The sequence below is a fragment of the Zootoca vivipara genome, chromosome 2 (genome assembly GCF_965207765.1).
Source record: "Zootoca vivipara chromosome 2, rZooViv2.hap1.1, whole genome shotgun sequence".
NCBI lineage: Eukaryota > Metazoa > Chordata > Lepidosauria > Squamata > Lacertidae > Zootoca > Zootoca vivipara.
In genome coordinates, this window is record NC_142584.1 from 10374289 (window position 1) to 10398345 (window position 24057).

The window sequence follows — 24057 nt, forward strand, 5'->3', positions numbered from 1 at the left end:
AGAAAGTGGGATAGTAAAGATCTGAGGACCACGTGTCTGATAGTGAAAACTAGTGAGGGTACAGTGGCCATTGTAGACTTGGAAATGCTTTGCTTCTCCAAGGCCTGACATTTATTGCCTTTTCTTAATTTGTTCTTTATGTGCCAACAGTGAACACTTGTGATATATGCACAGTACACTCATGAAAGACAAAGGCTAGTATCCGATGCTGATTCTGTACAAGGTATACTCATTAAAGTTAATAGACATGACTTGGATTAATACATTTCAATGGGTCGATTCGGAATGGAAGTTAGCGGGATACATACAACCCAAGATTGGTGAGATACATGCTACCCCAGGGTATCAACATTATTTCAGTGGTTGGCTCATTTCATGTTTATTTGTTTGCTTTATTTCAGATGTTCATATCCTGCCTTTCAGTATTAATTCAGTATTAAGTATTAATTCCAAGGCCTACACTTATCTCAAGCGGTCGCAGCAGCAGCAGCAGCTATATGAAATTAGTAGCAGCAGCAGCTGTGGCTGTTGATATTCTAGGAGTCCTCTCAGCTGTCTTTCTCAACCTTTTAAAACTATCTTCAAAAACTTAGCCTGGAAAATTTACAGACCAAAATTTACAGACTCTGCTTATAGGGGATGCGAATCAGCAAAATAATAATAATCAACAGATCATACCATTTATAAATGGGAAATAGGGTTCCCTAACCAATGAACCTCAGACAGGCACTCTAAATATGGAATCGTAGGGTAGAACTTCATTATTTTTAGGCTAGTCAGCGCATTACATTATATCCAAGGAACATATAATTAAAATAGCCATTTATGGTGCATTCAGAAAGAGGGGAGGGAAAATTACACCCTTGAGATTACACGGGGCAAGCACTTAGATCTTGCATTTTTTGCAAGCCGTACATTCCCCACCCTTTGAGAAAAAAAATGACTCAGTTGAATTAAAGCACTGGGCTAATTTGTGTAAATCCAAGGGTATTTTCTTATATTTGGGTTGTTAATTGGATTGCTTTTCAACATCAATGAACCGCGACTTACTTATAGCTTTCACAGCAACGTCAAACAAAAATGAAACCATCAGATGGCCCTCTCCAAAGAACTGAAAAGATGCCCTTTCACATATCCTAATACTGTGGTACAGTATATCAATGGAGAGAGAGAGAGAGAGAGAGAGAGAGAGAGAGAGAGAGAGAGAGAGAGAGAGAGAGAGAGAGAATGAATATCCCCACATGTTTCCACAAGCAGAGGGCTACCAAACACAGGATTGGCTTGCCAAGCTAAAAAGTAAAAAAAAAGGCAAGATATTTTATTAGACACCACCCTCTGGATGAAAGAGTGTCATTACATCAGCAGCATCGGGAAAAGAATCAACTGCTAAATCCTGGAAAATTGAAAGGAAAATAAAGGAAAACAAACCACAAGAAAGTAACTCATCGTGAAGCCTTTAAGATGTAGCAACACAGAGATACCTGGAATGGGCCCTCAATTGTAGTCTTAATCCAAGTCAGCAGAATGAATGATGCAAACAGATAACTATCAGATTTGGTCACATCCAAATCATACACGGCTTCCCCCAAGGAATCCTGTGAACTACAGTTTACCCCTCACAGAGCTACAATTCCCAGCACCCTTTAACAAACTACAATTCCCAGGATGCTTTGGGGGGAAAGCCATGTGCTTTAAATGTGTGGTATGGAACGAGAAGCCTCTCATACTATTCCTGTGACATTGAATTCCACTCCCAGTGTCTACATAGAATAGAATCAAGTGTTACAGCTGTTCTCCAGCCTGCAGCTCCTCAGTCTGCAGGTGACAATTTTGTATGTTTAAATGCTTCCCCCCATAGAGGGAGAACTCTTACTTCATGGAGGGGGAAAGCACCCAAGGAGACGTGTGGCAGGGGAAAGGGGGGGAACCCATACTCATTTTCAACATGGAGGGAGTTTTATTTTCCCATAAGGCGGCATTCATCCATGCAAGTTCCCCACTTCCCCCGAAACCTAAAGAGGTATAGTCTAAAAATAGCTTTCTGCATTCTGCTGAATGTGTAAACTGGGTCTAAGTTCAACTCTGCCTGCATTTAAGCAAGGCAATTTATTTGGCTGACCACTGGCTCCAAGCTGGCGGAATTGAATGATGCATACTGGGCAAAGGGAGAAATGATAGTTGGGATTGGCATTTTAGATTTATTCCCATCTTTCCTAACATTTTCCTTGCATAAATAAGAGACAGATTGAAGATAAATGGAATAAGTTACTGTGAAAGTCCAAAAAGAGACAAATGTCGACTCAGCACACACTTTGGGAATGCCAATGTTATTTTTCTCCCCGTATAAATGCTGGCTTTCTCAGAGGTGCACCAGTGAATGCTGTTGGCATTTGACAGTTATTCAAAAAGCAGATAGGTGTCACAAAGCTAACACTGCTATGTTAAGCATCACCAAGGAATATCACCAGGATAAGCTCAGGTAGGTAGCCGTGTTGGTCTGACGCAGTTGAAATAAATAAATTTCGACCAGGATAAGCTGAATTCTTAACAATTGTCAACAATTTCTGTGGAAATATGACCCAACAATCTACGCATGCAGGGCCCCACAACTCATCTTAATGCCAAAGTTCACTGCTGAACCCCTAGACCAGGCATCCCCAAACTGTGGCCCTCCAGATGTTTTGGCCTACAACTCCCATGATCCCTAGCTAAGAGGACCAGTGGTCAGGGATGATGGGAATTGTAGTCCAAAACATCTGGAGGGCCAAAGTTTGGGGATGCCTGCCCTAGACAATTTCTTCAAAATGGGATTATTAGATGTTTTCTAGAGATTTGATTGCTTGTTTATGAGAGGCTGTTTAAATTATTTTGGCTGTTTTAAATAATAGCAGATAGGCATCAATGCTGTGCCCTCTGGCCTATCATTTGAAAGATCCTATAATTTTTTAACAACAACAACAACAACAACAACAACAACAACAACAACAACAACAACAACAACAACAACTGTATTATTTATACCCCACCCATCTGGCTGGGTTTAATATTGGCAGCAGGCTTCATGGACAGCCTTCTCTACTGTGCCCCTGCGTATGTGATCTGAAGACATTGCCAAATTTGTATTGGGAAAGGTCTGTAGTTGAGTGGTAGAGCAGCTTCTTTGCATGCAGGTTCAATCCCCAACATCTCCTGTTTGATCTGGGAATATTCCCTGCCTGAAACCATGGCGAGCCCCTGACTGGACAATATTTGAGTGAGTTGAACCAAGGGTCTGATTCAGTATAAGGAAGCTTCCTGTTTTCTCATATGATCCCACCCAGCAACATAAATTTCTTGGGATGCCTTGCAATAAATAAATTTAAAACAAAATCCAAAGTAAAACATAGAAAGATTAAAAGGCGGTTGGACTCCTCCTAAGATGTCTTGCATTTATTTTACTTTATTATGTAAAGCATTTCATTGTTGTAAGATTGTAATTCTTTTCTAAATATTGTAAACAAGACTATAAAGAATTGAAATATGATACATACATACATCATCTAAATAAATAAAAATAATGGAATTCACCAGAGTCTGTCAACAGTTACCTCTCCTATGAGGATGTGTTTTGCCAAAATCTTAATTGCCCCTAGCTGGAGAAAATAGAACATTCCATTGATTAGAGAATGGTTACTAAATGTGGCAGGTACGGACAAGTTAAACAATGTTGTTAAAGTTTAGGGCAAACAGACAGTTGACAAATGTTCTAGAAGAAAAATTGAAACCTTAATTAGAAGGCAGAGAAAATAAAGTTAACTCTATTATTCTCTCTGCAAGGATGGTATAAGGGTAAGTTGGAAGGTATTTATGATGCCCCATGTAAATAATATTTGGAGCTACGTTAAGCAACAGCACTTTCCCTTTTTCATCTTCTGTGGATATTTTAATACAAATGGGAAACTAAAAAGGCAACTTGCCGAATTGGGTCCACAGTGCTGAAAGGCTTGTCCTTGGAAATGGATACTTTCTAGAAGTGGGATTGGATCCCACTGGAAGTTGCCCTGCACAATGTGTGGATTAAGTCCTGAGACCATCTGCAATTTATTTCCACCTGCATCCTTTTCCATAGGGCAAAAGACATGCCTCTCATAGCCAAAGAACAGAGGTATGATGCATATATAAGCTGTAAAGTGCAGTATATATAGACTTATACATATTCACCCCCGGTTTTGTTTTGGGGTTTTTTTTGCCTTGCATTTATCCATGAGGGATCACTTTCAATCCATGTTCTTTAATCAGAAATAAGTGCAACTGATTTCCATAAGAATTGCTGCTAGTAAGTATGCGCTGTGGGTTAAACCACAGAGCCTAGGGCTTGCCGATCAGAAGGTTGGCGGTTCAAATCCCCGCGACAGGGTGAGCCCCCATTGCTCAGTCCCTGCTCCTGCCAACCTAGCAGTACGAAAGCACGTCAAAGTGCAAGTAGATAAATAGGTACTGTTCCGGTGGGAAGGTAAACGGCGTTTCCGTGTGCTGCTCTGGTTCACCAGAAGCAGCTTACTCATGCTGGCCACATGACCCGGAATCTGTACGCCGGCTCTCTCGGCCAGTAAAGCGAGATGAGCGCCGCAACCCCAGAGTCGTCCGCGACTGGACTTAACAGTCAGGGGTCCCTTTACTTTTACCTTTAAGTATGCACAGAATTGTAACATACTCCAGACTAGCCCAGGCACAAAACAAGAAAGAGTACCTAGCATAAGCAGGTGAAGTGAGACACAAGACAATTAGTGAACAGCACAAACAGGACTCAAAATCTACCCAAAGCAGATGGCTCTGGGTCACAAAGCAAGCCAAGCCTCAGATCAAGTGAATCCATGGCAGCCAATTTAATAGATTCTATGTTGTGATTAATTCTTGTTTCTTTATCCATTCACGAGCCCTCCCTGCTAAAAAACAAAACGAAAACCATTTGTTACTTCTCAACCAAAAGGACCAGCCAGCCACTTTCTCCTTTCCCCCCTCCTCTCCTTCCTTCCATTTAGGGATGGGTGAACCTGTCAATTTTGTTCTCTGTTCCCATTTTCCCACATATTTATGTGTGTGTTTCAAAAGTCCTAATGAAGATTCACCCGCATTTTAGTGTGAATTTCTTCTACTATACACATTTTAAATGCAATTTTGTCCAATCCACACATTTTTTTTGCAAAGTGTTTTCCTCTAATATACAGTAATGTATTTTTCTATGTTATTTTCACTAATGTGTATATTTTAAGCACACCAGGCCCTGTTATATGCATTTGTGTATATATTACTTGGCTGGAGAACTGTACTGCAAAATTCAGAGAAATGCAAAATTCAATGAATGACTGTGTTCAGGCAGGAAGGAGACCCCCACCATGTGGCTCTGTTCCTTCCTTTGCCACCAGTAAGCACAGTCCTGCTTCTCCCTCCCCTACCAACCAATTGGAAGGAAAGAGGAAGAGGCAGAGCAGCACAACCACAAATGTGGGTAGGCAGGGGGAGAGGTATGTTCAGGGCCTTCCTCACTCCCATACTGCAGCTAAGCTGCACTGAGTGAAACCCATCAGTGAGGGACTTCACTGTCTAGAGATCTGGGTGGGCAAGTGGTATCACTTCTGTGTGGGGTCCCAGCCCCCAGCTGCTTTTCAGAACCCGGTACAACAGGTTCAGGTGTATAGCACCTCTTGGAGGCCATAGCCAGCTGTTTTTCCATCACTGTGTACAACATACATGCATCAGACATTTTAAGAGCCCTGGGTGAAACATCAAAATAGAATCTCCTCCAACTCAGTGCTGGAGCAATTCCGTCTCTGGTCGCTTCCCAGCTCCCACGCATCCAGGTCAGATCCCACCCAGGATACATTCACACACAGTCCCACCAGTCATCCCTTTCAGGCTGGAGTCACCAGATAACGTTCTCCCTCTGTGCTTCCTCTCTCTGTGATTCCACTCTCTCACACATCCCATTTCCATCTTTGAACCCACTCAACTCCTTCTCCTACCTCTATGCAGTGCTATTTTTCTAGGAAAGGAGGTGCTGGAACTCACCATGAATGCCTCCCTTGTTCTCTTATCATGGCAATGGTGCCCACCTGAGAGGTGCCAGAACTGAGTTCCAGTGAGTTCTGGCTGGGGGGAATCCCTGCTTCTGCTATCGATCCATTCCTTGCCTCCCTGTAACATCGGTAGAGTGCTAGATGAAAAGGTCTCTAGATGAAAACCCTGGAGAATGACTGCCAGCCAGCATAGCCAACACTGAGCTAGATGGAGTCTGCATATAGGCATTGTGCCTGGTAGGCACTGATAGCCTATTCATCCCATGAATTTGTCTAATCCCCTTTTTAAAGCCATCGAAGTAGGCGGAGCTCACCAGACAGGAAAAGTGACTAACTCATGACTCACTAAAGCTTTGCTGCCTGCTCAAGACTGGACCAAAAAAGAAGAAGAGGGGTTGCCAAACATCTGGAAGGTTGCAGCTTATGGGGCTGTATTGACTTGCTGGGTCCTAAGTTGTGCAAGCAGATCATCCAGTGATGCAGCTATCCCTATGGAATGAATTATTCTCTCCCCCCCCCCTGTGCTCCAATTTCCCCTCTCTCAACCCAACATGGCCTCCACCGACAGAGCCCTTCTGTCCCTCTTTATTAGAATAACAGGATTATAATATTAACAAGTCTGTTTATTTCACCCGGTAATTAATAAGGAAAAGGCAGACGAACAACTTGCCTGCCTGTTGCTAATTAATGCAGTGTTACGAGGAAGGCATTGACACTGTGGGGAGCCCAGGCGCCTGTGATGTTTAATGAATGTTATGCAACCCTTAGTGTTATTTAATTTAATAGGAGAATTAATATTGGGATGGAAAGCAATTGCCTCTGCTCTGCAGATGGGGAGAGGGATGCCACATTCATCTTGCTTTATTCAAAGCATCAGCCCACCGAGCGAACCTCTTAAAGGCTATTTGATTACACAGTAATGGGCATATTTGGCCTCGGTGGCAGTAGGCAGGAGCAAAGGCCTGGGCACCTTTGATAGCAGAACAAATGAAATACACACGTAACCCTTCACCCAGTGCAATCCGCTGATAAAGTCCCCCAGTCTTAATTCGATCTGTAAAGATTAGTCCGGCAATAAAAAGTATTGCAAGGCTGATGTCCATGGAGTCTCCCAGGGCATTTGACAAATGGCTTTATGACAGTAATAGGAGAATTAGAATGCGACATTAAAAATCCACGCTGTTTAGTTGAGCTAAACTTCACCAAAAGAACAGCGGCGGCATCGCAGGACTGCTCCTCCTCCTCCTCCTTGGACATTGCAGTGGAGCTACACAGACGTTTGCCATGGCCTCTTTTAACGGGTAAGCGAGGCTGGCATGCCAATAAATAACCAGGATTTATAAAACACTTGGCTGCCTATTTATTTATTTAGCATTGCTGTTATCGCTGTTTGCTCAGCTCCTGTGGCCTGGCACTGAGACACTGCATCTCCATACACAAAGCCAAGAGGTTTTACGGCATGCTAAATAGGTGTTCTATTGCGCCGCATATTATCCTAAGTGATGCTTGTTATTGGATGACTGTATCATTTCCACTGCCTCATCGTCACTCCAGAGCATTTATATAGTAATGATCTGACTACTCTCAGATGATATTATCTTCCAAATGACTCTATTTACACCCTCAGCAGTCTGTCGCTAAACTAACTGCCCTGGGATGCAGTCGGTGTTGTCGGTCTCACAGCAAAATTTGGTGGGATAGCCCATCAGTTGGGGTTTATGCACCAACGGGATTGGGACCAGGTTTTTGGAGGAATCCATCTGCAACGCTGTGTGATGCGGCATCAAGATGGCAAGAAGTGCAAAGAAGGGCAGAAAGGTACTATCTCTAGCGCTTACACTACATCCCTTCATGGCAGTACCCCACACTGTTTACCGTAGTATCAATGGACCAATTCTTTCATGTGTTCAGATGATTTCTCATGACTTGGGCACATGACTCAAAGCTGAATCTGTTCTAAAGGGTCCCCCAAGCCTCCGGAACAGATTTAGGGAGGGTGTGGTCCGGGAAGTCCCGTTGCACAAGTGCAAATCCACCTTGGGCTTTGTTGCACAAGTGCAAATCCACTTTATAATCCACCTTGGGCTTCGTGAGAGATGGACGACAGAATATAAATGTAAGGAAAATAAATAATAATCTCAAGTGTAGAAAGCACAAAATGATGTTGATGTAGTATTGTCAATTGTGAATGGTGCTCATATACATATACAGTGGAACCTCTGGTTATGAACGGGATCCGGACCGTTCAGGAGGCCTGGCCATATCCCAAAGATTTCGTAACCGGAGGACTGCTGCTGCACACACGCACGGCACCGCAGAGCACTTCTGCACATGCGCAAAGCACGCAGAGCACTTCTGCACACATGGAAGCGACAAACCCACTTCCGGGTTTGCCATGTTCGCAACCTGAAGATTACATTACCCGAAGGTAACATAAACCGAGGGTCCACTGTATATAAATGACTGGATTTTCCTGCATTAAGTATAGTAGGGGAGACCAAAAAGGAACAGGCTTCCATTTCCATGTTTGCTACCAGGAAAAAGGGTTGTGCTTGACGATGACGTTTTTTGCATCTGAATTTATAAAATATTATTTGCATGCCACCCCAATCTTTGAGCGGTGCGAGATTCCAGGGGTTCCTGGCACTCACCCAAGGTTCATATTTCCTTTTGGGAGTGAGGCACAGCTGAGACTTTGGTGTCCTTGTGATGTGTTTATTTACACATATATACAACCTGCGCCTATGACAGAGCGGTTCACTGCATTAACATCCCAAGAGGGGCTTGTTTCTCCCATAGCTGCTGCCTTTGATTCCACATCAAACATTGTGTTCTGCCTCTCTGCATGCAGTTTTTTCCCCCTCTAGGTCACATTTCACACACTTTTCAACTCTAAGCTCTGGCTTCGTCCTTCTCACTACCTGTGAGCTGGAAGAGGGGTTCATTTGCTGTCTGGCACAGAGCCGCTTCTCCCAATGGCTCATCACCTTTCCTTTGTTTTCGTAATGGCCCTTCACCCAGGCCATTAAGATGAGCACTACCTGATGAGGAAGCTAGCCTGGCTTGTATTTTAACACTTGCTAGGATTATAGGGATTAGAAGTCTGGCAACCACAACCTCATAAAAAACTATTATAAAATGACCCTGGTACATAGCTGTCAAGTTTTCCCTTTTCTCGCGAGGAAGCCTATTCAGCATAAGGGAATTTCCCTTTAAAAAAGAGAGAACTTGACAGCTATGCCCTGGTAGTTGATTGGGGGTTCCTTAAGGGCTACTAATAGCTAACCTGGCAAGTTCTTACCAAAGTCTAGGCTAGTAACCTGTTCCTTATTTCAGGAAACAGTTCCTTGTTTAGCATTAATGTTTCATATTACTAAATAAGGAGCCATTTATTGAAATAAGGAACAGGTGGAAAGCCTATCTAAACCTCACTATGGAAGGTGCCTAAAACTACAATTAACTGACAGGTGGGAGAAGGTGGTGAAACTGGTTTGCTCATTGGGAGATATGTGTCTCCCAGGAGAACTGCAAAAGAAAGTGATGGGGTGGAGTTTGAATTTAGCCAGAGAAAGCAATTCTACATTTTTTGCAGCCAAGTAGGCAGAAGAGATGTATTGCTACCATCCTAGAATAGCACTGTCCCTTTGTGTGTCTTCTTGCCCACTACCTATTTGAATTGCACATTTGAAAATCAACCAATATTTCTAAGCACCATCAATGACCAACATCCTCTCCTCCGATGGAAATTCACCTTGCTTTAGGCGATTGGCAGGCTTGGGCAAAGTGGCCAGGTGGGTCTAATTACACCGCCGGGCTGGCAATTCCTCACCTCCTGCTTTAGACTGTTTCTATAGTAGGTTGTTATTGGTTCCATTGTACAGACTAGGCAAATTGAGGCTGCCTTAAAGTGGCATGCCGTTCTGGTTCTTCATAAAACACGAACCTTTCCCATTAGGACTCAGCCAAACCTACTCCCTTTTTTTCAGGAACATTTCCAGTAGTATTGGAAAACCCTTCTTTTTTGCATTTTTACCCTCAGCACCCCTTGAAAAAATATATCCAGTTACTTGTTTTTTAAAACATGCATAGATACACAGAGACATTTTTGCCTCCCTTTAGCGTTCTGGCAGCAGATTGCTTTAGCCTATCTGTGAAACCAAACACATCTTTGAGCTTGATGACAGAAGTCAACTAGGCTCAGAGCACTGCAGACACTGAGTACAATACAGACAAAAATCAAATATATGGAACAGGGAGTAGCATTACTCCTCTCAAGCGCCAGTGGAGGCCTTTGTAGCAAGCCATTTGCAAGCTGTGGTTATAGCTTTGCCCATTAGTATTGGGGGGGGGTGTGTGTAAGGGCTGCTGAAACATTCATTACTGAAATCCTGCGCCTGCAATGGACCAAGGATCCCTCTTGACCTTTCTGTCATGTGAGATACAATTGAGTTAGTGCTGAATTTTGATTTAATTCCAGGAATGGAGTTATAATTCGCTTATAGCAGACATTTTCCTGAAAATACATGCATCAGAACACTGCAGGAAGGTAGGGGTGACTGCACAAGCGATACGAACTTTGAGAAAGACATTAACAAACAGCATTTAAAGATTCTACCCTGCAATAGTTGCAATGTGTCCCTGAATTATGCAAGACAAGGAAGAGGGTGGTTTATGGACTTCAATTATGCTCCCGTATGCTTCACATAGCTCGCAAACTCTCGAGCCACAGGAAAACCAATAGGGAAAGAGTTGTTGGAAAGTAGCACTGCTTTACGTGGCAGAAACTCTGCTGATATTGGAAGCTTGCTAACACAAGCTTGGATAGGATCTATCTAACAATATATCCTAATCCACATCCCTAACATTCCCACACCAGGAAGATCTCCTATTGAAGCTGCCCAAGGAGAGCACAGGGGGATTTCAAAATGTGATGACTCAATTGCTAACTTAAGAAGAGCCATCTAGTCCAGTATCCTGTTCTCACAGTGGCCAACCAGATGCCTCTGTGTGATACGATCAAACAGAATCCGAGCACAAGCGCCTCCCTTCCTGCAGTTTCCATAAGCATTGCTGCCTCTGACTGTGGAGACAGAGCACAGTCATCATGGCTGGTAGCCCTTGAGAGTCTTCTCCTCCGCGAATTTGTCCAATCCTCTTTTAAAGCCATCCAAGAAGATTAAAAGATGGGAAACAAGGAAGCAGGCCAAAGAAGCCCAACTTCATTGTGACTGTCAAATGTCATGCTACCGGTATCTACAGCCATAAATCAAAATTTGACTAGGCAATCACTCACATGTGCCACATTTGAGAGTCAAAATGTTTTGAATGAGGATAAGTGCAATTGCAATGGGGGCGAGGTCATTATGCCCATGTTAATTTATTTATCATGTGTTTAAATCCTACCCCTTCCTTCAAGGGGAAAACGAGCTTCATCATGACAGAGTGACACAAAAAGCAAACATGGATCCCATAAGAAAAGACCTCTAAAATTCCATCATTGGCAATACCTCCCAATGGAAATGTCACAAAATAGTGGGGAGCTTCAGATGTTACACAAAGCAGGAGGTGGGCAGACAAGGAGGGAATTAGGAACATAAAACCTAGGTTGGATGCTGTGGTCCCATCAATATAACATCCAGCTTAATTTTTTGTATTTTTATTTTTCCTCATTCCCTGCTTCATGTTCCATCCAGCTTGATGAAGAGTTCTGGAGAACTCAAATGTCTGTCACTATTTCACAACATTTTTGTTGGTACTGTACTCATAAAGGTATGGGCCAACTTAGGATGGCTGTGGAAGGATTCTGAACCAACGCTCTCTCTGCCATATACCACTGTTTGCTGTTTGCCAGAACTGGCATAAGCACAGTGATGAAGATCACAGATTGAACCCCAACCCATGCAGTCAAATCTTACTTCAGCTATGAACTCCCTAGGGCGGTCTCAGAGAAGATCTTATTCACTTAAGGTCACACTCCCAAGAATCTTGGGAACTGTGGTTTTAAGGGTACCTGGAATTGTAGCTCTGTGAGGGGCAGACTGCAGTTCACAGGATTCACTGGGGAAAGCCATGTGCTTTAAATGTGCATTGTACCTGTGACCTTAACCCCCCATATCTGTCATATGAGCTACTCTACAGGGCTGTTGTAAGGATTATTACAAAGATAAGTAAAGTAGTTTGGATGCTAAAAAAAGGAATATTAAATGTTCTTCAGATGATAACTTGCCAGTGGAAATGATATAAATGATAATGATTACGCCCCCTGCCATGAAATCCACTGGAGGTACTTTTTGTTAAAGCAATCAAGAGGTAAAACATAATGGGTAAGCCTTGAGGTAGTACCTAAGTACAAAACCTTCTTCTCCATTTTGTTGATCTCACTGGAACTGTTATGAGTCTGTGCCCACGTGCAAGCCATAAATTTGGTATTCTTTCTTAAAATTCAAGATGGTATATACGGATTCCTTCTCTGCTCTTGGTTTCCTGGACTGGGTTGACAGAATATCACTGGCATCTTGAATTCATAAAAGATATCTTATGTTAGGGAAATTCTGTTTTCCTTGGTGAAATAACCCAGAACTGTAACCTATCATTTATAGGGTGGCCAGTTGCAAAGCTGCAGACAGACTTAATGACAACATAAGCTATGCCTGCTGAAATTACTTCTTCTGCGGAATTGTTAAGGGTGCCAAAGTCATGCCCTCTTCTTTTACATCTGCCCCCCCTATGTTAGATAAGGCTCTAGAAGGTGGTTAAAATGATTAAAGCAATGCAGAATTCATCTGGTCAGTCTGCAGCTTGTTTTCCCATGGAACTGCTGATTTCAGATTTAATTCACTCCGGATTTTTAAGCCGCTGCTTCTTTTAAGTAAGTCTGAAAGATAAGGACACTGTGCAAAGGACACTGTGCACTGCAAGTCACTATTATTCTTGTTGTTCCTATTAAGTCTCTGATTGATTGATTGATTGATTGATTGATTGAGTTCATAGTATCAGATTAACAAATAAAAGCCACCCCATTCTATTTTGAGTACAACACGGCCAATCCCAATAATTCAAAGGTCATAATTAAGGACCTCATCCGATCTGTCGAAAACATATGAAGATTAAAACACATGTTTTGAAATAAGAGATTTCATATTTTTCTCACGATCTTTGATGTACTTTGATGTACATGAATTTATTTCTTTTATCATCGTGACCATCCCCTTAGAAAGCATGTGCCTTTGCAAGGTTTATGGCAACAATTTGAGCACAGATGGGAATGGAGAAACTGGCACACAAATGAAAATGTATGCACACAGGTGAATTCACCATCCTACTCTTGAAACCATGCATAATCTCTGGCATGTGCGCAGAACTGCCATTCTAAATGGAGAATTAAACGGTGCTCACACAGGAGTTCCATGCGTGCACATCAGAGCACATGCCAAGCTCCAGATTTCCCCGTGACGTATCCACAAGTGCGTTTCACGAGGCTGTATTATCTTCTGAACATCTTATTTCACACACTGAATTAGCAAACATGCCAATCAGGCTGGCTGGAGAGGGAAAGGGTGCTCCTGAGCATGTACAGAATTTCTCGGGGTCAGCCCGACACAGTACAGACAGCTGCCAGGGCCATCGGAATTTGAGGTGTCAGATGACTCTAGGAAATCCTGAAAGGCAGGGGCACTAATGCGCTTGGATCTAGAACCTCAGAACAGGGAGCCTATGCTTCATTAGTTCTGTTTCCCCAGTTCCCAGCCTCTTCTCCTTGCACAATTCACTTAACAAAACATAAGAAAGGGTATATAATCAGGAAAGCCAAATGCCAAATAGAAGGTTCCTTTGGCGGCAAGAGGGCAACAACATTTTAATCCTACTTTTCCCCAAAGACCTCCAGACAGTGCAGACGATTCTCCCGCATTATCCTCACGACAATCCTATGAGGGAGGTTAAGCCGACTGCCACAAACCCGCTTACAATGCACTGTCCTGCATGTTTATTCAGAAATAAACCCCATTCGCTCGATGGGACCTACTCCCAGGTAAGTGAGCATAAGTGAATGTGTGGGGCTTTGAGGTCAAAGTCCAACACTCTAAGCACTCTGGCACACTGACTCTCTAGACATAAAACCGAAATAAAACAAAGTTTTGCCTAAAGCAGCAATAGGGATTGACCCGCCCCTGCCTTTATTTCACAGTAATTCATAATTAAACTTCGCCTAGCAGAGATTGAGGGCTAGTGCTGTAGGGTCCCTTTGCTTTCTGCTCCACTCTTTGCTCTTCTGTAAATAACAATTTAACCTAAGATTCATCCTCTGGCTGTCTAAACTCCTGCTATTTTATTTCAGATTACAATCTGGAGATGTGTGCTTATGTCAGCAAATTTACCTCTCCCCCTCTTCTAATTTCTCCTTTTATATTTCCTTTGCATTCTGCTCCCTGATATATTCTTTCTTACTTATTTTATAAATGCACTGATAGGTTCTAGCTTTCAAACCACTAAGGGGGGAAAAAGAGGGGGGTGGGCAAGGAATGTTTATTTTTTTTATGTATGTTTACCCACTTTCCAGTTTTTTGCTGGAAAGCCAAGAAAGGATAAAGTTCTTGCCCTTATTAAATATTTATCAGTTAATTACAATATGTAGATTGTGCCGGTAGGCTATTCATCTTTTGAGGGGGAGATACAATAAAATACAGTGGAAAGTTGTGTTATCGTAATTGCCTCATGCCACGGGAAAGAACCAGAGCCGCTGCAATGTGTTTTACATTTATCTGCACCGCCGCATTTTCATTTTGTGCAGCAAAGCTGCCTCCGTTGTTGTTTCACGGATACTTAATGTTTGCAACCTCTGCATTTTCTTCAAAGGTCTCCTTACAGGAAGAGAGTTGTTATCACAGCAGCCTCAGCAAAGATCTCTCTCTCTCTCTCTCTCTCTCTCTCTCTCTCTTCCCAATAAGATGGGGAAGCTGGTAGACTTTAGAAAATTAACTCTACCTTCTCTCGCCCTTTCTGATTCAGAGCTTTGATTAGTCTGGCAGCAGAACTTAGCAGTCAAGTCCAGGTTACACGCAGCACACTCTCTTTAAAAAAACACATCCACAGGGCAGGGGCCTGATTAAGTTCTGCCTTCAGACTGAAACATTCACACCACCACCATATATTTAAAGCATCTCTCTCTCTCACACACACACCCCCAAAAAAGAATCCTGGAAACTGTAGTTTAGCCCTCCCAGAGCAGCAAGCTCCAGCAGCCTTAACAAACTACAAACTACAGTTCCCATGATTCTTTGGGAGGGGGGAAATATGCTTTGAATGTGTGGTGTGGACCATTCAGTCATGCAATTCCCCACTTACAGATAAAAGTGGTATAGGCCAGAATTATTATTATTTTACTAAAATTAAGAGCTGTTTGGATAGACTTGAGACTAATAATAATCCTATATAATAATATCCAAGTGTCTCTGCGTCCAGTCCGTGTGTCCATGGGATTGCGCTACTGCGCATGTGCCCCACGGACAGCCGTTGGGACTTGGAGCGCAGAGACACTTCGGAGAGGGGAGCTTGGTGTCCGCTCGGCCCGGCAGGGAGACAAGCCAGGCTGAGGCGGTGAGGCAGGCACGAGGACCGCCCGTTCCCCTTCGCCGGGCGCTGTTGCTGCTGCTGCTTCTTTGTAGGCACTGACAGGAGAGGCAGGCGCGGCCTCCTCAGGGTGCGGCTCGGCGGCTCATCCGTGCGAGGAGCGATGCCGGCGGGAGAGAGAATGAGGCGGGCAGGCCGCTGCGGCACTCGAGCCGGGCTAAGGTAGGAGGTCCGGGAAGGGAATTCGTAGGGCCGTTTGCTGGCCTCGGTGGAGGAGGAAAGAAAGCGAGGCCTTCTCCTAACTCCCACCCCATCGGGTCAGTTCTATCCGTTGGGACTTGGAGCGCAGACCCGCCGCTTCATCAGCTCTGCGCATGTCCCTGAGGTTGCTAGAGCAACAGGTCTCCTCTAGCACCCGTTATTTTAACGGGCTTCATGATACTAGTAATAATATAATTTATTATTTATACCCCGCCCATCTGGCTGTGTTTCCCCAGCCACTCTGGGCGGCTTCCAACAGAAAAATGAAATAAAATAATCTATTAAACATTAAAAGCCTCCCTAAACAGGGCTGCCTTCAGATGTCTTCTAAAAATCTGGTAGCTGTTTTTCTCTTTGACATCTGATGGGAGGGCGTTCCACAGGGTGGGTGCCACCACCGAGAAGGCCCTCTGCCTGGTTCCCTGCAACTTGGCTTCTCGCAACGAGGGAACCGCCAGAAGGCCCTCAGCGCTGGACCTCAGTGTCCCCCTCAGATGTGGGGGATAGAGTCATATTCCTTCAGCCTCAGGAACATATCTGACCTCCAAATGTTCCTATTTTCCAGGGTCAGTCCCAGATTTACAGAAGCCATCCCAATTTCTGATTTTATCCAAAATGTCCCACGTTTCCTTAGGACATCCCTATCTTCATCAGAGAAATGTTGGAGGGTATGCCATATTCCTTAATGGACAGCTTTCCAGCGGTCGTGTGCCAGTAGGGAAATGACGTACACCAAGGGTCCCCAAACTAAGGCCCGTGGGCCGGATGCGGCCCAATCGCCTTCTAAATCCGGCCCGCGGATGGTCCGGAAATCAGCATGTTTTTACATGAGTAGAATGTGTCCTTTTATTTAAAATGCATCTCTGGGTTATTTGTGGGGCATAGGAAATTGTTCATATATTTTTTTCAAAATATAGTCCGGCCCCCCACAAGGTCTGAGGGACAGTGAACCGGCCCCCTGCTGAAAAAGTTTTCTGACCCTTGACGTATACCTTTGTAGAGTAGACAATATTCCAGTCATGCAATAGTCAGAGCTCAACTTTCTTCACACCCACATCCCTCCATCCTGACAAACAAGAGGCCTTCTTGTAGTTTAAGGCAGGGGTTTTCAACCTTTTTGAGTCCACAGCTCCCTTGACCTTTCTTTCTGCTGCTCCCCTGTGGGGCTCAGCAGCTCAGTTGTGTCACCCCTTGCCTGCAGAGCTGGCAGCCTCTCACCCTTTTTCAAACACCTTCCCTAGTGGAGTGTTCCTTCAGCCTCCTCTCCTCTCCCCTCTCCAGCTGCTGCCCCTGGTCTCTGAGCTGCCTCTCCCCAGACCCCAAAGAGAGGTGCCTCCTCACACTGCCCCACAGGGGCCTGGGAAGCACCTCCTGGCCAGCCCCAGAGGCACCATTCTCCTGCGGAACTTGTAGCCAGGGCTGCCGCAACAAACAGCTGTGGAAGCCTTTGGAAGGTAGACACACGAGAAGGCATCAGACGAGGGAGGGAAGAAAAGAGGGACAGGGGCCAGTGTTGCCAATGGCACCCATCATTCAAGGCACCCCAGGGTGCCACAGCACACTGGTTGAAAACCACTGGTTTAAAAGGAGGAGAATGTGGAGCAGGACCATTGAGTGGTACCGCTAGGAGCAGAGCCCCAAAATCTGGGCAGGGAGGCCTGGAGGAACAGGCCCCATGCCTGAGGTTGCCTACCTTTGCCTTTAAAACTGGGGTCAGCAAACGTTTTCAGCAGGGGGCCAGTTCACTGCCTCTCAGACCTTGTGGGGGGCTGGACTATATTTTTTTGGGGGGGTGAACGAATTCCTATGCCCCACAAATAACCCAGAGATGCATTTTAAATAAAAGGACACATTCTACTCATGTAAAAACACGCTGATTCCTAGACCGTCCGTGGGCTGGATTTAGAAGGCGATTTTGTCCAGGTCTGGCCCCCGGGCCTTAGTTTACCTACCCATGCTTTAAAAGATGCAATTCCATTTCAGTGAAGAAATGTCCACTGAGAATCAAAGGAGGGACAGTGGTGTCACTGTTTCTAAACTGGTTTCACACAAGAAACTTTTGAGGCTAATTGCGACCATCGACAGATTTCAGGCTTGGCTTATGTAGTCCCATCATGAGTCCATATCAAGAGCCAAGGGACCCCAATTTGATAGAGTCCCTACTAGAGCTGTAAGGGGCTATATGGAAAAGTGCAGGAAGGGTCCTCAGGTGTTGTTGAGCACTTAGACTACAATTCCCATCACTCACAGTCAGTGTAATGAATGATCAGGGATTATGAGGGTTATAGTCCAAACACATCTGGGGACCCAAGGTTGGAGAAGGTTGTTATCTGGAAATAAAAGGTTGTATTCAATGTAGCACTCAGCAAATTGTTCCATTGGCATACAGGCAACCCCCCATTTATTCACATTCAATATGTGCAACCGCGCATATGTGCATTGCACCAAACCCGGAAGTGACCCCAAAAGTCACAAAAACATCACAAAAGGGGGCAGGGCAGGGCAGAGGCAGGGCAGGGATGGAACAGGGCATTTGAAGGCTTTTTCAATGATGTTTCAAATATACGTGATTTCACTGGTGTGCACGATGCCTCAGAACATAACCCCTAGGTAAATGGGGGGTTGCCTGTATTTTTTTCCCTTGCTCAATGGAACAATCTCCCCCTCACCTCCCCCCCAACCCTCTAGAGCATATTTGGGAGGTGGTATGGGACTCATGCAGGGGAGGAAAGCATTGTGCTTGTGCAAAAATGTAGCTGAATACCACCCAAGGCATCCCCCACCACCTCCACCCTCACCCAGTCCTCTGCAGTACTTAGTTGCAGTAGCTACTGAGACATGTGGGCCACGCTGGAAGCATGAAGAAACTTGTGTGCTGTTTCCATCTGCTTAGACCCTCCGGTGAAACCTGTGCTCTACTATACCCCAATGTTCACCTTGCCCCATGCCAACAATCACCATCCACTAGAGCACAGCATGTGGGTTGCGATGCATTACAGGCGCATGAAAAACAGAAAGATGAGATTTCCAGATGAACATGGGAAGCTACCTTGTGTTGAATTAAACATTGAGTCCATCTAGCCCACTTCTACTCCAGGGATGGAAAACCTGGTGCCTATGCAGACTGTTATTCCCATCAACCCCCATTCAGCATGAATAATGAGAGACAATGAGAGTTGTAGTCCAACCACATACTCATCCCATGTCTATTTCAGTGGCTCTTCACAGTCTCTGGTGGCGAATATCACAGAATCACAGAGTTGGAAGGAACCCCAAGCATCATCTAGTCCAACGCCCAGCAATGCAGGAATCCTGCTCACAGCCATCCCTGGGTGGACTCAAACCACCAACCTTCTGGTTAACAATGGGCCAGACACACTGACCCATCGTGACACTGGGCATCTCTCCCAACTTTGGTACCCTATATCCTTTTAACTGGAGATGCCACAGATGAAAGCATGAAAACTTCCTCTGAGCTATGACCCTTCTAAATGACCACACAAATATAGTTAGTTATTGCACCAGATTATTTGAGAATTATGCATTACACCTTTGGGATACTTTGCCATGCAAAATACTCTTAAAACATTCCTGTAGACTGTTGCATTCCAAGATCTGTTATTCCACACTAGATAGCAAATAGAACTGAGAACATGCCAGGGTGATGATGGTGTTCTCAAATTCTCCTAGAGACAAATTGACTTGGAGGTGGGAATTGCATTTTTATTATTGTAGTTCCCTGACTATGTATTCTGCAGGACTGATGCATTTAATAATACTTCTTAAAGGTGTAAAAAATATTGAAAGATTGATCTTTAACAACATTTCGTGATAATTCATCCACAAGTGAATTGGGACTGATCCAGCCAAAATTAAACCTTTTTTTAAAAAATAGTTTAAATTGGAGAGGTTTTAACATGTAGCATAGTGGAATTTTAAGACTGAAACCAAATGGGCTAGTAGGTGCTAAATACTGGCTGAATTTCAAAAGTGAAATCAGACAGTGTTTGAAATTCACAGCGTCACGCTTGAATTTTTATGTTTATTTTTTGCATCTGGATTTCAAATTTGACCAAAAATATTTCATTTCAGGTTTAGCACTTTCATTCTAACAGGGGCAACTGATGCTGGGCCCTCAACAACTGTGTTTTTAACACACACATTAGAGTTTTCTAAATGTTCATACTGGTGCACCAAGGGCAACTGGTAGTCAGCAGGTAGTACAAGGGCAAAGCCTCAAGCTGGGTTATCAGAAGAAACTGGTTCTTTATTTTGGCACCAAAAGAAGCACCTCCCATCACCATGAAACCATGCAAGCTGGATTCTTTTGCAAACTGGACCTTGCATCTTACCACTAAACTCTCTTGACTGATACTTGCCCTACCAGAAGCCGCTTAAAGGAGGATAGAAGGTCCTGCTAACTTGTAGTCCAAGGAAATGGAAGAGGTTTAATGGAAGGCAGGGGCCAGTTTAGGAGGTGGGGGGGGGAGAAATGCACAAGCAGGCTAAGCTCCAAAGCTGCATACTAACTGGGAGATGAAAGAGCTGGAGGCCTTCTGAAGTACGTGCTGTCTCGATGATTAATGGGGGTGAGGGAAGGGTGAGGCCCAGCCCCTAGTAAACTACAAGATGGCAAAGTGATTCTAAGAACAACAGAGCAGTGTTCATGGAGAAAAGCTAGTCTGCCTACGCCAAGAAAATCTCCCGGTGCTGTTTTTAAAAAGCCTCTTTATTTCCAGTATCAAAACAGTACATTAAAATAGATGCCAAGAGCCAAGCAATCATTAAAAATAAACCATCGGTGACGTGTAGCGTGCAGTGAAAACATTGCTCACTGCTATAGCAGCGAGGTTGCGAGCTGGTTCTCCCGAGACGCATTCAGTAGCCGCGCCTGATGGCAAGACAATAGCCCTCAGAGGCAGCCATTCACTTGTCCAGGAACTACAACAAGCAGGTGATTTCAGTATTGGAGCTGGATCAGGGGTTTTTTTAAGATACAGGTGTGGAATTTCAAGTGTTATCTTTTATGTTAGGCATGCATTGGGAGATGCTTATTGTCAAAGATTTCGTGAGTTCTGGAGATATGGGCTCTCTGCAACAGGGTTTCTTGGGGTGGGCTTCCCTGATAGCTCTAGGTTCTTACATAGGGGTGGTAACACCCTGGCAAGGGATGAAAGAGGAAGGAGGAATATACACCTTGCCTATTCTTGCTGCATTGGCACCACAATTCTGTCAGAAAATATTTCGACGAGGCTTAGACAATAGCAACATACGGCAATGGCTTTTCAAACTATGGTCTATGGTACCTGGGGTTCATCCGTGGCTCATTGGGATTTCTCGGTCAGAAGATCAGTACTGATGGGCAAACTTTCTTGGAGAAACAGCTTGACTACTACTGCCAATCTGGGCTGGACCCCTTCACAGGAGTTCTGAGTCTACTCTTGGCTCACATGGGGCCATAGTGAGGACCCACCAGTGCCAGTGGGCACTAGCCACCAGGACTATGGTGGTTGGTAAATGGTCATCTGTGCTTTCCTGTAGAAAGATATTGGACCTTAAAAGATCCCTGCTCTTAGGGCAAGGTGTCTGCTGTTCACCCTGTGAAGTGCTAAACCTTTGGAATGGAATAGGCAAAGAACTGGACTTTGAAACATCCACACTTAGGTTGCAATTCTACATCTACTCTTCTAGGAGTAAACCCAATTGAACTCAACAAGACTTGCTTCTGAGTTGACTTGTATGGGGTGGCAAGGTCTCTCACGTTCTGAAATGAATGCCTGAAAACCAGAGCAACTATGATCAACCGGATTTCTCCCCTTTTCCGAGAGGATCGTGAGGCCAATAGCTGCTGAACAACTGAGACCCACACTGCCTTCCTTTGCGATATCATTCACAAAGCCCTCTTTACAAAACGGATGTTTAAAAATGCAGTGCATAGACTGCCTTAGGTTTGGTTTGAAGACAGCCTTGCTTTGAGTGAATTGTCAACTTTGCAACATCCAGCAGCAGCCCCTCCCCCACCAACGAACGCCCTGTACAGTTAAATAAATGGGAGGTAATGGGTGGGCCGATAGGAGTGGTGGGCGGTTGGAGGGGGGTTGGGGGAGAGAAATGCTGTTGGTTGCACTTAGAGGGTTTTTTCCTTTTTTTAATGAGATAATAGGACTGTAGCAATTTCCCCTGCTTGGTTTCCATGGCAGAGAGAGCCCTCACAGATGCATAAGATTTACAGGTCCCTGAGAATCTCCCTGAGGCACAGGATGTGTTGCTAAATCTGTGTAAATGGGATGTGAGTTGGACAGCCCAAGCTGGTGATGACTGGGGATTTCGGCAACACAGCTGTAGTCCAGGTTTGCAGAGGAACAGTCAGGGAAGCTGAAGAGTGAGTCAGCCTCGGGCATATTTCCCAGGTAATTTTCTTCCACTTCACTTGGACTCCCTTGCAGAACTGGAGGTCCATAATGAGGACTGTCTCCTTGCAGAGAAAGGGGGCCATACTCCAAGGAGATGGACGTTAAGGGGCTGTCAAAGAGAGGGTCTGTATAGCTATAGACCCCTCCCTGGGCCTTGCTACATGAACTTGGTGTGGCCGTATCATACTCAGCCTCCATTTGACTGAAATAGTCACTCACTTGAGGACTTTTGCTCAGGGACTTCCCAAAGGTCCCCTTGACCCTGCTGTCTTTCTTATACTTCATCCTTCTGTTCTGGAACCAGATCTTGATTTGCCTCTCAGAGAGCCTCAGAAGCCGGGCCATTTCCAGCCTGCGTGGCCGACAGAGGTATCTATTGAAATGGAACTCTTTCTCCAGTTCCACCAGCTGCGTTTGGGTGTAGGCTGTGCGGACCCTCTTGGATGAGGAGAGACTTGGTGGAGAGGAGCTGGGGTCTAAATGAAGAAAATGAAAAAAAGTCAATTCAGCTGGATTCTTAATGACTTTGCAAGGAATAGATGTATTGCCTCACAAAATATTGTACCTGGGAGATTATTATTAATAATAAGAGGTACATCAGAGGTAGGGAACTTGTAGTCCTCCTGATGTTGCTGGACTACAAGTCCCAACATCTCTGTCATTCACCTTGCTAGCTGAGGCTGATGGGAGTTGGAGTCTGATGACATCTGGAAGGCCACAGATTCTCTACCCCAATGTAGAGGCATGCATGTTATGTGCTGCTCAAACTCAGAGAGATGTTAGAGCTGAACCAAAACAACTCACAGATTTTGGCAAATGTGTTCAGTTGTGTTGCACTTTTTTGTTGGTCCCGCCCTCACTTCCACAAGGCACCTGGCAAGAAATGTTGGCTTATTTTACCCTCAGTGAGTGACATCACACAACCCAATCTGATTGACTGGGTAGTATTGAATGTTACATCCTCCTGGTAATTGTGTGATCTGTGACTGAGCTGGATCACTGATGTAATTCATACAAGATGGAATAAAAGGCAGAGGTCAGAGGGGTAAAGGTGCCAACCCCACCCCCAAAAAAGCTCAAGAAAAATAATGGTAACTTAAATGGAAAATGTGAGTATTTACGTTCCCCCATAATTGCTAGTTTCCACTTAAAAATGGAAACTGGAGAATATTTGGTTCAGCTCAGTAACATTCTGCATTCTTTGAAAGTCAGTTTGGAGGGTCTTGTGTTTCCATTTGCAAAGAATGGAAATGTTCTGATCCGTTTTACTCTATGCTATGCTATTATGTTTGTCTATCTATTTGTCTCTACACCCAGTTGAATAATTATATGTCTTTCTATACATATCCTTCCTACACTAATGGGTTAATCTAAATGAAAACCTAATGTTTATTTAATAAGACATATGCCTGTTCTCATAATACTGGGAGGTTGGGGTTGGTAAAGGACCTAAAAAGAATATATTAGAGCAACTTCTAAACGAAAAATTGTATATATAATTCTTACAGAATTCCTCAAGTGGAAGCCTAGTTGCTCCTATTATCCCAATATAAGATGGGATATAGACATAAGCAAATAACAAGTATAGAAGTGCTTTGTAAGTTATTGTCCAGAAAATGCTCTGAAGACACATGCTGTGTGCTTCAACCAGTAAAATTAAGAGTGTCTGGCCTTAAGCAGTCTCTGGATGGGAGACCACCAGAGAACCCTGCATAATGTGTGCTTAGTTCCTTGGAGGAAGGACATGGTATAAATTAAAG

At 44.3% G+C, this 24057-nt stretch overlaps 1 protein-coding gene and 1 pseudogene across 5 annotated transcripts in view; both read right to left on the reverse strand.

The window, feature by feature from the left end:
• The window catches only part of HOXC8 (homeobox C8), a 159851-nt gene that overhangs the window by 10128 nt on the left and 125666 nt on the right, over positions 1-24057 (reverse strand). The window lies entirely within an intron of this gene.
• Positions 14-24057, reverse strand: part of LOC118076923 (homeobox protein Hox-B3-like) — a 35534-nt pseudogene continuing 11490 nt past the window's right edge. Inside the window, exon 2 of the transcript XR_015947940.1 lies at positions 14-22773. The product of XR_015947940.1 is annotated as a homeobox protein Hox-B3-like (transcript). The remainder of the gene's footprint in view (positions 22774-24057) is intronic.